General features: G+C 38.7%; 1 protein-coding gene across 17 annotated transcripts in view; it reads right to left on the bottom strand.

Annotated features, from left to right (window-relative positions):
* The window catches only part of PCDH15 (protocadherin related 15), a 623,360-nt gene that overhangs the window by 553,120 nt on the left and 57,219 nt on the right, over positions 1-13,021 (bottom strand). For 12 of the 17 annotated variants that reach the window (XM_083503000.1, XM_083503013.1, XM_083503006.1 and 9 more), the window contains exon 2: positions 4,315-4,539. The exons of the other annotated variants lie outside the window; for them this stretch is intronic. The gene's annotated coding sequence lies outside the window, so the exon portion shown is untranslated. The remainder of the gene's footprint in view (positions 1-4,314; positions 4,540-13,021) is intronic. 17 annotated transcript variants of the gene reach the window in all.

Below are 13,021 nucleotides of genomic sequence, written 5' to 3'. Positions count from 1 at the left end.
AGAAAAGCACTGTTTAATGTCTGGATAAGATATAAGGATTTGCTAGAAAATAAAACCCCAAGATGGCTGTCACCAATGGAAGCAAAGGCTCAGAAAAAACTCAATATGGAGGCCAAATGGCCGAAGTACTGGGAAATTCTGGAACAAGAGGGAGACAGATTAAAACGGCAGAGTTTTGAAAAATTAAAAAACAGAATGCAAGACTGGCTCCATTATTATCAAATAATGGAGGCATATAATTTGGACAAGAAAATAGGCTTCCAGGTGGAAAAATCAAAATTGGAAACAGAATTGTTAGACCCCAAAGTTAAGAATCTGTCAAGTATGTATAACTTGCTGTTGAAATGGAATACTCAAGATGAAACGGTGAAATCTGCTATGATTAAATGGGCACAAGATGTTGGACATAACATTATGATGGCTGACTGGGAACAGTTATGGACCACAGGTATGAAGTTTATGGCATGTAATGCCTTAAAAGAGAATCTAATGAAAATGATCTACAGGTGGTACATAACACCAGTCAAGCTTGCAAAAATCTATCATTTGCCCGATAATAAATGCTGGAAATGTAATGAGACTGAAGGTACATTCTTTCACCTTTGGTGGACATGCCCAAGGATTAAGAATTTCTGGGAGATGATTTATAATGAAATGAAAAAGGTATTTAAATATACCTTCCTGAAGAAACCAGAGGCCTTTCTCCTGGGCATGGTCGGCCAATTGGTGCCAAAGAAGGATAGAACTTTCTTTATGTATGCTACAACAGCAGCAAGAATACTTATCACAAAGCATTGGAAGACACAAGATCTACCCACCCGGGAAGAATGGCAGATGAAGCTGATGGACTACATGGAATTGGCGGAAATGACTGGCAGAATCTGAGACCAGGGAGAAGAGTCGGTGGAAGAAGATTGGAAAAAAATTAAAGTATATCTACAGAAATATTGCAAAATTAATGAATGTTAGAAGGATGCTGGAATGAAGTTATATGGCTTTAGCAGAAATGTTATAAAGAATTAAGTAAAAATAGATTGTTAATGGGCCAAAGTGGAAAATTTAAGGTTAGATTGTATTAAAATAGATTATAGAACAAAAATTGAGAGAGATGGAAAGGATTTGCTGAAATAGCATATTGAACTAGAATACAAAAAAGGGAGGTGTGAGGAGGTCGAAAGAAGTAATTGAAAGATAAAGATACGGAAACAATGGATGTGTTTTTAAATGTTTTTGTTTTTCTTGTTTTGCTGTATTGTTTTTTTTTTTTTTTTTATCTTCTTTTTTCTTCTCTGATGTATTGTAAGGTATTGTTTTGTTTTGTTTAACTTTTCATTGTTTATTTTTTTTTCTGTAATCTTTAAACCTCTAATAAATATTATTTTTTTAAAAAAAAATAATAGAGCAGCTTAATGTGCCTACTCTACCAATACCCAAAGGAATTGCCATTTACGTAAGAATGGCAATCCTGTAATTAATTGTTCATGTCTATCTGATTTGAAGATGTCATGTAGGGTCATGAATGCAGTTGCCTACCTAGACTCCAAATGAAACCAACATTCATTTGAAAACACTAAAGTAAAAGTAGCATCTAGAGATGAGAAACGTCCCCTTGGACTCATTTCAGAGAGGTGACTCATTCCCTATTATTATTATTGTTCATCCTTAATTTTAAAACATGCCACAAACCCATCAATTCACGACACTAAGGGCAGTGATAAGCTTCTTGTCTACATACTAGTGATTAGAACTAACTGGGCTTCATGCTTTCAGCTCTATTGTTCACAGATCCGTGGGCTAATATAGCAGAGTCATGCCTGTGTTGAATTCTACCATAAGCATACTTAAGTTTTCTCAACAGTCTGTAGCTGAATAATACTAATCAAATTCATGATCAAACTACTCATTGTAAATAGCTTCATAATTTTATATTTAAATACCAAGGGCAAGGGGAGCAGTGAAAGAGTGCTACCATACCATTGTCATTAAAGTCAACATTCAGTTTGCTATGATTTTATTAAAGCATACAGCACATTTAAGAAGCGCTTTGCCCATTCTCTAATCTCCTCATGCTTCTTTTCTATGACAGAGAGAAGACGCAATTGCAAAGACTAACTAGAATAAGAAATATATTCAAAACTGGCTTTCTTAAAATTAATTTTATCAATTTATTCTGTGACAAGAAATTGCCAATCTGAATTCTTTTTATGGTCTCCATTACATATTAGCTCTTGCCAAAGAAGGTGAAAAAGCAGACAGGTCAGAATGTACATGAGGTCAGAACGAAAAGGAAAATTCATGTCAATATGGCAATCTGCTGTGTTAAAAATAATTGCACTAAGTTTTATGGTAGCATTAAAAGTTCAATACTAGGTACTACTGAGAAAAGCAAGGGGACAATTACTTAATTTAATTCTTTTACCAAATTAAAATTCATACATCTACATCAAACGGTCTCAGATTTTGGAAAGCTTCTATAGTTCATATTTAATCCACAGGAAGCTAGGATTCAGCTATACAGCTGCGAATAAAATGTTTTAAATGTGTTTTAAGTGCAATATACAATGTGACACTAGATGGAGATGGTGAACCTTATGGAAAATTCAATGAATTTTTAAAAACGCTTTTTTAAAAAAGCACTTTCAGAACAGTTTTTATTTGTGTATAATTCCACCTGAGTTTGCTCTCTGCAATTAAACACATTAATACACATATAGTGTTTTGAAGAGCAAGAAAGTGTTGTGTGGATGAGAAGTGAGGAAGAAAGGTAATAATTCCTTTTGGTAGGGATCCTGTGCTGGACCACTCATTTCTTTCCAATCTGTGCTTTTGATATGCTCCACTCTTTTTACTATAATTCTTAAAGCTAGAAGCTAGTAAACAATGTTCATACCTCAGTTATTTATTCTTCAGATTCTGCATATTTCTCCTGCTTTCCTGGAAGTACTCCACACAGCAATACACCTCAAAGCTCATTATTTCCATGTCATCATTGTACAAGCACTGGAAACATATTAGAGATGGATGTTCCTCATCATTAGGTGCCTGTCTGAGGTGGGGAACCTCAGGACTCCCTATCCAGCTCTTCGGACTGCCTCCAGATGACAAACCACTGACTGGCCCTGCTCCACTCCCTCCCAGAATGCTTTTGCATTTCACTTTGCTCAAGGAGCTGTGACCAAGCCTCTTGCATACCAGTCTGACTTCTGCATGGCTGGAATGTAGCCTTTTGTACAGCGGTAATAGTCACATGACTTCTCTGCCTAATTTTGCATCCATGACCATCATTGACATGTAACCCCAGATTACCCAGAAAGGAATTCTGCCCTCAGACTGAAGAAGGTTCCCCACCCTTGATTCAGCCCATTGTCCCAAAAGCTGATCATCCAGTGCTCAAAAATTTGCAGCTGAATGTGTGAACCAATATTAAATTATTATCATTTCTGTAAGGGTTTGATGTACAGTGTCTATTTTAGACACACCAACGAGTGCTTCAGGTTGCAGCTCTGCTTGCAGATATGCACATGAGAGTTACATGAGCTTTAAAACAGGCATCATGGCATCCTCTTTGGCAAAAGTGACAAGACATGAATGAGCCTTGCAACCCAAGTTTGAAATCACAGAGGTAGGTAGGGATTGTCTAAGCAGGTACACATAACCACTGCATTAAGAAGTACCCAGAACACCTTAGCTACTGAGTAGCTAAATCAGCAAGTACTGCAACCCCCAGGGCTGGCCCATCCATGAGGCAAGCTGAAGCAACTGCCTCAGACAGCAGGATCTACAGAGGCAGCAGATCCGGCTTCTATGGAATGCAGCGCCCTCTGCAGAGTTGGAAGCAACAGAGGTGATGCATTCCTTGGAGACCTGATTGGAGTCTGCCCCCAATGCTGCCTCTACAGTGGCCTCTTGGCCAATAGGAGGCACTGCTTTTGTCTTGCCACTCATGTTCCTGGTGTAGATTTTCACGCACCGCTTCTTCCCTGGTGGGGAGGCCTGCACCATTTTGTGGTTTGCCTGAGGTGAAAAAAGTCTTGGGCTTGCCCTGCCAACCCCCATTCCTGCAGCCAGACCAGCCAAGAATTGTTGACCCCGATTGTAAAGCATTACAAATAACCTTATATTATTGTACCAAAAGAGAGAGAGAGAGAGAGAGAGAGAGAGAGAGAGAGAGAGAGATTGGGCAAAAGTAGGAAGGTAAAGAAGATTCACACATTCATTAAAATTTCAGCAAGTAGAAACCCCCAGATATACTTCATACATATAAAACTGCAATTAATCAATGCTTAAAAGGCAACTAAAAATCCAAAAACTCACGTTTTACTATTAGGTGGTGACAGCTATATTTCCTTCTTTGTACAAGAGTTTCCTATGAGGAAAAGACGTTGAATCCTGGGTTGCTAATTCTTTATTTTATCACCTTCGTATATGTGAACTACTAAAAAGACTTCTGCTTGCTTCTTAGAGCCCCGTCTTCATAGCATATCTCCTGTCACTTGACAGCAGCAAACACATTTAGAACAAACCAACAAAGGATAGTGCCTGTGAAAAGAAGAATCCATTTCAGCCAAAAAGCAACAGGATAAAGGAAACCTCAATGCATAAGATGAGATTGCTCTACTAATGCAAGATTTTAAGCAGCGTATCAGCTGGTGATTGCTTCAAGTCAGGAAGACGCCTAATTTGGGCCAGTACTATAACCATAGTTGTCTTGCAATATTCTTTACATGGGGCGGGGGAGTGGTTCAGGCTAGTTTCTCTCACACAAAGAAAAGAATAGGTACCTGCACATTTTGCCTCCTATTTCAGATTCTACAATTGCAGCAGACTAATTCCCACCCCCACCTCTCAAAGTTGGGAATCGGGAGGTTTTGGTTCATTTAGGAGATACACCTCCAATAGATATCTACAGTCTTCCTTTGCACATCACACAATTTTCATACATCACTCAGATGTGGTAATTACACCACGCTATAAAATACTGGAAAGTCTTCTGTCTCTCTCTGTGTCCAAAAATTGGAATCTTAAACAAGACAGCTGCAAGAATTTTCTGACTCCATCCAGATACAACTAAGTCCTGTACTACTTTGTGGCTATATTTATTTATTTATTTATTTATTTATTTATTTATTTATTTATTTATTTATTTTATTTGTATGCATTGCATTTGCCCTTTTTTGGGCGGGGAGGGGTGTAATGGCCAGTTAAACTAAGCAATATACTGACACCATCCACAGAAGCATCCAATTTTGGTACTAGTACTAGTATTATCCAGGGTCTATTACATCCCTAAATGCATGCAATTCTTCATTTTTTAAAATAAAAAAATGCCATTCTTGTGAAGAACTTTCCCAGGCTTTCTGTTAACAAGTACATGTGTATAAAACAGTGTAATCAGAACATCTGCATTACCTAGGATGGTCCACATAGTTAAGTGTTGGGAAAGCTGTATTGCAAATGTGAGATAAGTGGAAACAAAGTGGATTGTGATTACACACATCCTTCAGTGATATATATACAGATATAGCAGTGGCAAAAAAGAAAGTCTAAAGCTATTTTAAAAATGCTTTTAAAACTATAAAAATGTTTTTAAAACTAATTCCTAGCTACATTGCCATTGAAATAACCTTCTTCCAAGTACTCTGGCACCATTCCATAAATATGACCAAGAAAGGCAAAGGTGAACAAGAATAACTATTACGGTTACATCATAGTGTAAAAGAAAGAAAGAAAGAAAGAAAGAAAGAAAGAAAGAAAGAAAGAAAGAGGCTATACAAGGAAGAAAGTAGTATCTATTAAATAAATGAAAAAAGTAATCATTGAGTTTATCTCCTAACACAGATGAGTTGCTGGACTGCCTTTTCCATGTGGTCCTCTAACAAGGAAACAAACAAAAAAAAGTGAGGGCAACAAGATGCAAAGAAGAATTTCTCAAAATCACTGCTGCTCTCAAATTATGAGACAAAACAGATGTTTGAAAACTTCCACATTTGCAGAGAAATATTTAAAATTGTGTAAACTGTTGGGGGGGGGAGTGACCAACAAGGTTAAAGAACTATATTGAAAACTTCAGAACATGGAACTTTATAAGTGCAACGCTACCCTTGAAAGCTCCCCCCAGTGCCCATGACATCTCTAAGTCTCCTACCACTTTACACATATTTACTGTCACCATTGCCATCTGGTACTTTTCAGTGCTGCTGTTGTGCAGAAACATGGATCCAAGGCACACATTCTCATAATTTTTCAGGGAGACTCCCCTGAAAACTACAGGGCAGTTATGCCCATAGATATGTTATGTGATATGTTGGTTGATTTTTATGGCCATCCTGTTTTAAAACTATGGTGGTGGTGGGGGGGGAATCATGAAGGCCCATAGATCTTGGATCCATGTCTTAGATCCATGCTTTTCTGATGTTTATAAGCTTTACTTTGACTGTGGTTTTTATTCAGGTGTTTCCAACTTTATACCAACACCTCCAAAGAAAAGCAAAGGATGTGCAACTTACACATGTGTAGATAGCCATAATAAAAATAGAAATGATGATGATGATGATGATGTTTCTTATAGAGTATACTCTGAGTGTGCACAGCCAGACATACTGAATTGCTTGGATGTCATACAGGACAGCACAGTCCTAAAACATGATTAAAGAAATAAGTATAGTGCCTATGTAAACAAATTTAAGATTAACCAATAAGCAACCCCACTAATAGCTGGCACACCCAGTACATTTCAAGTACGGTATATCTACAATGTGCTTGTACATTAGAACTCCACTCTTAAGATATAATAATATTTTTTAAAAAAACTTGCTAGAAAAACTCAGCACCAGGAATTATTAGTGCTGTCGAAAGATGTGTCCTTCCAATTATGGTCTAAAATTGATCAGAAGAACATATAAGCTGAACATCAAAATGTTTCTAAGTGAATCCAATTACCTGAGAAGTGAAAAGAAGCAGTAGGTTCAGCTATTGAACCATTCCCACTTAAAGAATGTACGACAGATAGCAGTGCTATTCTGGCAGAGCAAAGGCAGGTTGATAAACCTCTTGACAGAAGCATTGTTGTTAGGATGAATAAGGAAGGTAACCTGATAGCTGTTTTATAAGTTGTAGCTGCCTTACCACACCAGCCTTCATCAGCAGAATACACTGAAACACGTAGAACCAAGTCCTGTAAGACCTGTGGCCACACCCTCAGAAGCAGCCACCAGTACACGTGTACACACACCAGGCAGCCTTGCCTCACCCAGTCCCTGACAGTTGTCACAACGATCAAAGATGTACCATTGTACAGATGACAGGATTTTGATATCTAGAGGTGGATCGCTCCAATATTAATGGCAGCCTGACGCAGTAGCTGACTAGGAATTCAATATATACAGCTTAAATCTGAAGTGTCTATTAAAAATCAGCAAAAGTAATTGTCACGAGCAGGCCATAGTACAAACTGAAAAATCCTGGTAACTGAAAGAACAGTTGTAAATTTTTGGGATCTGTAACTTAGCATTTTGCCATTTTCCCCCTCAGATTGTGGGACTAAACCCTGGCTTTTACACAAGCCCGGCAAGGTTCTTAAGTGTGCAGCTTTCAACCCTTGATTTCATATACAGTGGTACCTTGGGTTACATACACTTCAAGTTACAGACTCCGCTAACCCAGAAATAGTACCTCGGGTTAAGAACTTTGCTTCAGGATGAGAACAGAAATCGCATGGTGGCGGCGCGGCAGAGGCGGGAGGCCCCATTAGCTAAAGCGGTGCTTCAGGTTAAGAACAGTTTCAGGTTAAGAACGCACCTCCAGAACGAATTAGGTACGTAACCAGAGGTACCACTGTAATAGGGTTATGTGCTGCCCATAGATGATGTACCCAAAAGGTCTCTCAAAATGGTTGGAAGGCTCTGCATCATTGTGAGAGCCCACTGGGCCAAAATTGGGTGAGATCCAGGATTTTTAGATCTCACGGGATTTGGTGGTGAGATTTTGGAGGGCCCTATATAATGTCCTGAACACAAGGATTGGCTTCAGTTCTGTTTGGCTAGATGGACAGTGAAACTTACCCATCCCTTCTATTTAGGGTCACTCAAGGATACAGTGGGTTGCTCTTTGAGGTCAAGGAATGATATCTTTTGTATCATCCAGATTAGTTTGGGAGGGACCTGCATGGTATCAGTCTTAGCAGGATAAAGTGGTCACCTATGCTCTGCACAGATAACTTGCTGCAATTACCGGTATACGGCAGATAAAATTGTGTGGGAGGTGGAAATATTACCATCCATACTGGATGAAAGGAAGTGCCTGTCCTAAGGTGCATAACATGGGGCATTAGGGCAGGGTCCACCCAAAGAAGGGGAGGCAGTTGAAAACAGGGTCACCTGGGCTGGGTTCACCCAGCAAAACTGGAGCAATTGCAAGGTTAGGGCCTGCCTTTGGAGAATCATGGGGACTTGCACATGGATTTTTATTAGTCAGGGTGCTCACGAATGAGCTGGTGACCGGATGGCAATTTTGGCATGGAAAGCCAAGTTAGTACCATCTGTAGATTTAAATAAAGTTGTCTCTATTATACAGGAACATTGTTCTTCTCCTTATTGCCATTCACAAATGGTTTATAGAGGGTTAAGAATAATATTGGCCAAGTATCCACATGTCACAATTTCCCAATTTTTAAAAGGCATGGACCATCTGGTAACCTCTCCTGCTACCAGCAGTGGCCAAATGCAAAGATGTGTGTGTGTGTGTGTGTGTGTGTGTGTGTGTGTGTGTATTAAAGGCATTAAGCAATGCCCTTCTATATTCATCAATAATAATTGACTTTGAAAAACAAAAGCTAAAAATCAAGACAAGGATTTAAAATATTTTCCCCGATTTTGCTCCCAATATTGTATTCTATTTTTGTAACACAAGCATTAGCAAAGCAGAGTGGGGCTGCCAAAAAGAGAAAAGGAAAACAACTAAGCTGGACATGGTTGAGATACCAAAATCAGCTGAGCCTTGCAAGAACATCCCATCTGACCATTAAGCTTGACACAGCAGCTTGAAACTAATGTTGACAACATCACTTATCCTTCTCTTTCTTGACAACAGACCCGTTCCGCACTTTCTAGCCTACATGTGTGCATTGTGCCAATATATGAACACCTGTTTTAAAAATGAAACATTTCCCCAACACACATGTAACTCCAAGGATTCTACTGAACCACATAACTATAAATCAAACAATTCCATATATTTGATATTAATGGTTTTTTTAAAAAAAACAACAACAACCCAACAATCTGCATCTTTACATTTTACTTTCCATATTGCATACTTCTTTAATGATGGGACAATGTTGAAAGCTGATACAGCATTGGCACAGATTAGACCAAGTACCACTGGGCTTCTCTCCTTCTAAGACTCTCATCCTGTCTATACAACCCACCTGGCTGTTATAACCATTATGCAACTTATGTAAGAACAGGCACCTGATGCAGTTCCTTGTTTTCCTCCTTCATCAATATCCTCCTTTCCTTCTGTATTGTTTCTGTTAGATTGTAAGCGATTTAGATTATGAAATGCTTCAACAGCATTGCCATAGAAGCAGTCTAAAAATGTAAAATTACTGGAGATCCACTGTTTCTGCACTCATTTCCATTTGCCATTGTGCATTTTATAGACATATATAAACACAAGGGTTCTGAGATTCTAACTGGAGATGGATTTAGGATTACAGTGAAGATTAAAAGTGTATTGGTTATGTATGATTTATTATGTATAAAAATGTATGCTCATTCATACACAATGTGTTACACAGGGTTGAATCACAATATTGTTTAAGAAACAGGAGCTATACGTGAGAGAAAAATAATAGATCATGAAAACTTCCAGCTTATCAGCCAGTTGCATGTATGGATCTACTTATGAGCTAATGTTTCAGCACTTGAGGACAAACGTGTGTTTTTTGCTGCAGCACTTCAAAAGTCTAAGTTACTACAGAAGTCATAATTTTATAAAAAGGAACTTGATTGATATGAGGCAGGAACATTGGTTAAATGTGTAACCTCTGTATACCTTCCTTGACCTCACCAGAAAACACACTAAGAAACACCATCTCCCCCTCCAACTTTAGTAACTACCAGATGACACTTAAATGTTTCTCTGTCTCCAAAAATATTTCTGTCAATGGTATGGCAGATAATTGGCTTATATACGTTACAGTGGTGCCTCGGGTTACAGATGCTTCAGGTTACAGACACTTCAGGTTACAGATTCCGCTGACCCAGAAATAGTACCTCGGGTTAAGAACTTTGCTTCAGGATGAGAACAGAAATCATGCTCCGGCGGCACAGCAGCAGTGGAAGGCCCCATTAGCTAAAGTGATACCTCAGGTTAAGAACAGTTTCAGGTTAAGAACAGACCTCCAGAACGAATTAAGTTCTTAACCCGAGGTACCACTGTACTTAGCTGCTGAAAATGCACACATTGTTTGGGGAACCCCTATACTGGTGCAGAGTGCAACTGGAAATAAATTTTAAAATACAAACATCCAAGTGCCATAAATAATCTTAGTTTATCAAAAAAAACTGTAAAACAAACAAACAAACAAACTGTACAATCAGGCTTTGTACAGTTTCAATAAAGAAACAACTGAAAGCATGTTGCTAAGGTCTCCATTTGCAAATATTTTTTACTAAGGAGGACCCACAAAACATCCAGTGGGTTTATAATATCTGCTATTCTTGTGGAAAACATCACTATGCTTCAGATGGGATTCCGGGGACTGGTCTCAAAGGAAACTGAGAAACAGCAACTGAGTTTTTCAAATCCTAATGTCAGGTCAGGTTAAAAGAAAACTCAGAACAGAAAAACACTGATAGTGTTGCTTGTTGGAACATAAGCATAAAACATAAAAAACCACATTCTATTTCATGGGACATAATTGAGGCCACACACACACACAAAGAGTATGCATGGGTTGTTTTCATGAAAGCATTTGTGCAATGATATATTGAAGTTAGTCTGGGAAAGACTTGGCAGCATAGCATGATGGAAGACTCAGAAATGGAAATAGCTAAAAACAGCTAATGAGAAAACTCAATCCTATGTGGATCAAAATGAAGAAGAACTGTAGTAGCAACAAGGAGACATTTAAGGAAATTACCCATAGTGAGTCTCTAGCTTGGCCCTAGTATTCTTCATAAATCATCAGACCTAGAGAAAAGGTATCTAAGGATTGAGCATCAGAGCAAGAAAAGTGTATTTTTTTCCAGTTACAGAACATATGTCCTTTATGAAAAATAATTCAGAACAATATTATACATGGTGCTTTTCTGTATTTACTATTCAGTTAATATTATTATTCGCTACACACCCTGGCAAAAGAAAAAGAAAAAAAGAACTCAAAGCAACTTATGAACACTAAAAACAGATATAAAAACAAGGCTAAGAAAACAACCTAAAATACAATAATACGCATAAAGCAGCATGTCCAACTGGACCCCACTTCACAAAAAATATGCAGACAGCTAAGCTCCAAAGGCCTGGCTGAACAGAAATGTTTTTAAGTGGCCCCCAAAACAGATAGTGATGGCACCAGCCGTGCCTTCCTAAGGCAGAGGTGGTTTTAGGACATGACCAGGGTGGCCACACTGCAGGGGGCACCACAACAATGCTGTAGAACAGAGTGCAAAAGGAGGGGCTAGCTGAATTTTGCCATCGCACAGGGTGCCACTGAAATTTGAGAGCCCAAAGCCTGCTACTGCCTACGGAGAGAATTCCACAAATGGGGAGCCACCACTGTGAAGGCCAGTTCTTGTGTCACCACCTTCATCATCTCCCTTAGAGGGGGCATGCAGAGAAGGGCCTCAGCTGGTGTCCAGGTTAGTTCATGTGAAAGAGATGGTCTTTGAAGTATTGTGTCTTAAGCCACATTAAGGCTTTATAGGTCAAAACCAGCACATTGATGTGGGCCCAGAAACTAAACAGTAGTATGGTTGCCATATTTCAAAAAGTAAAAACCAAAGTAGTTGAGCTCTTTTTACAAAAACGACAAAAAACCCACAATTTTTCAGTTGACTGCCTAAGATCCAGGACAAAGCACCGCCTTTTGGAAATTCCCCCCAGACGTCCATTCCGCCTTTGAAATCCCAGTAATGTCTAGGGAAATCCGGACGTATAGCAACCCTAATCAGTAGCCAATGCAACTGTACCAAAATTGGATGTTTCCAAACTGCAGTTGCAGTTTCCAAGCTGTCTTCAAAGGCAGTGCCAGCTATAATTCATTCCAGTAATCTAACTTAGAGGTTATTTTTAGCCTACAGAAATTAAGGTGCCAATACCATTACTTGCTTTTCATAAGACACACCAGTTTGGTCTGTTAAAATTTTAATAATTCTGCCCCATCACTTTAATATGTGCAATTTACTCTGTTAAAATAACCAAGTCAGACACTGAGGCATTCACATAATAACTAATTTACAAAGAACAGATGTGAATCATTAATACAAAAACAGCTGACAAGGAGGAAAGACTATTAAACAGCATGTACTGTACTGAGCAGATTGGTTTTTAAATTACTCATACTTGTTCACTTACAAAAAGAACAAAAACAGATCTGATTTCACATAATAGAATTTTGTTATTTAAAATAAATTGCTAAGGTCGCTTCACCCAACTTTTTAGACCCAAATGACAGAGCTAGATTTTATAAGAAACATAGAGCCTTTACTAAAAGGTTGTATCACAGCTTGCCCTCTCATCCATAATGTTTTTTGATTTGTAACACATGGAGGGCAAAATGGAAAGGGAAGTCCAAAATAGTTCAGCAAAAGAAGGTTGCCCCTCTTTCTCGTGGGCTCAGGTGTGCAGATTACCTTCCCTTCCAAAAGTGGAAGTAGCAGATGGGAGAGAGTGGTCAGGCTCAGCAAGTGCTTTCCTGGTAGCCAACTGCTTGTGAAAAAATGATTGCACAGAAAGCAAGTGGGGAGGGGGAGTCAGTGGACTGAACATTGGGAAATGTTGTCCTTGCAATATATTTATT

The sequence above is a fragment of the Podarcis liolepis genome, assembly GCF_965112155.1.
Source record: "Podarcis liolepis genome assembly, chromosome: 5".
NCBI classification, from domain to species: domain Eukaryota; kingdom Metazoa; phylum Chordata; class Lepidosauria; order Squamata; family Lacertidae; genus Podarcis; species Podarcis liolepis.
Note: the sequence above shows the minus strand (reverse complement) of the source record. Positions and strands in the feature narration are given on the sequence as shown.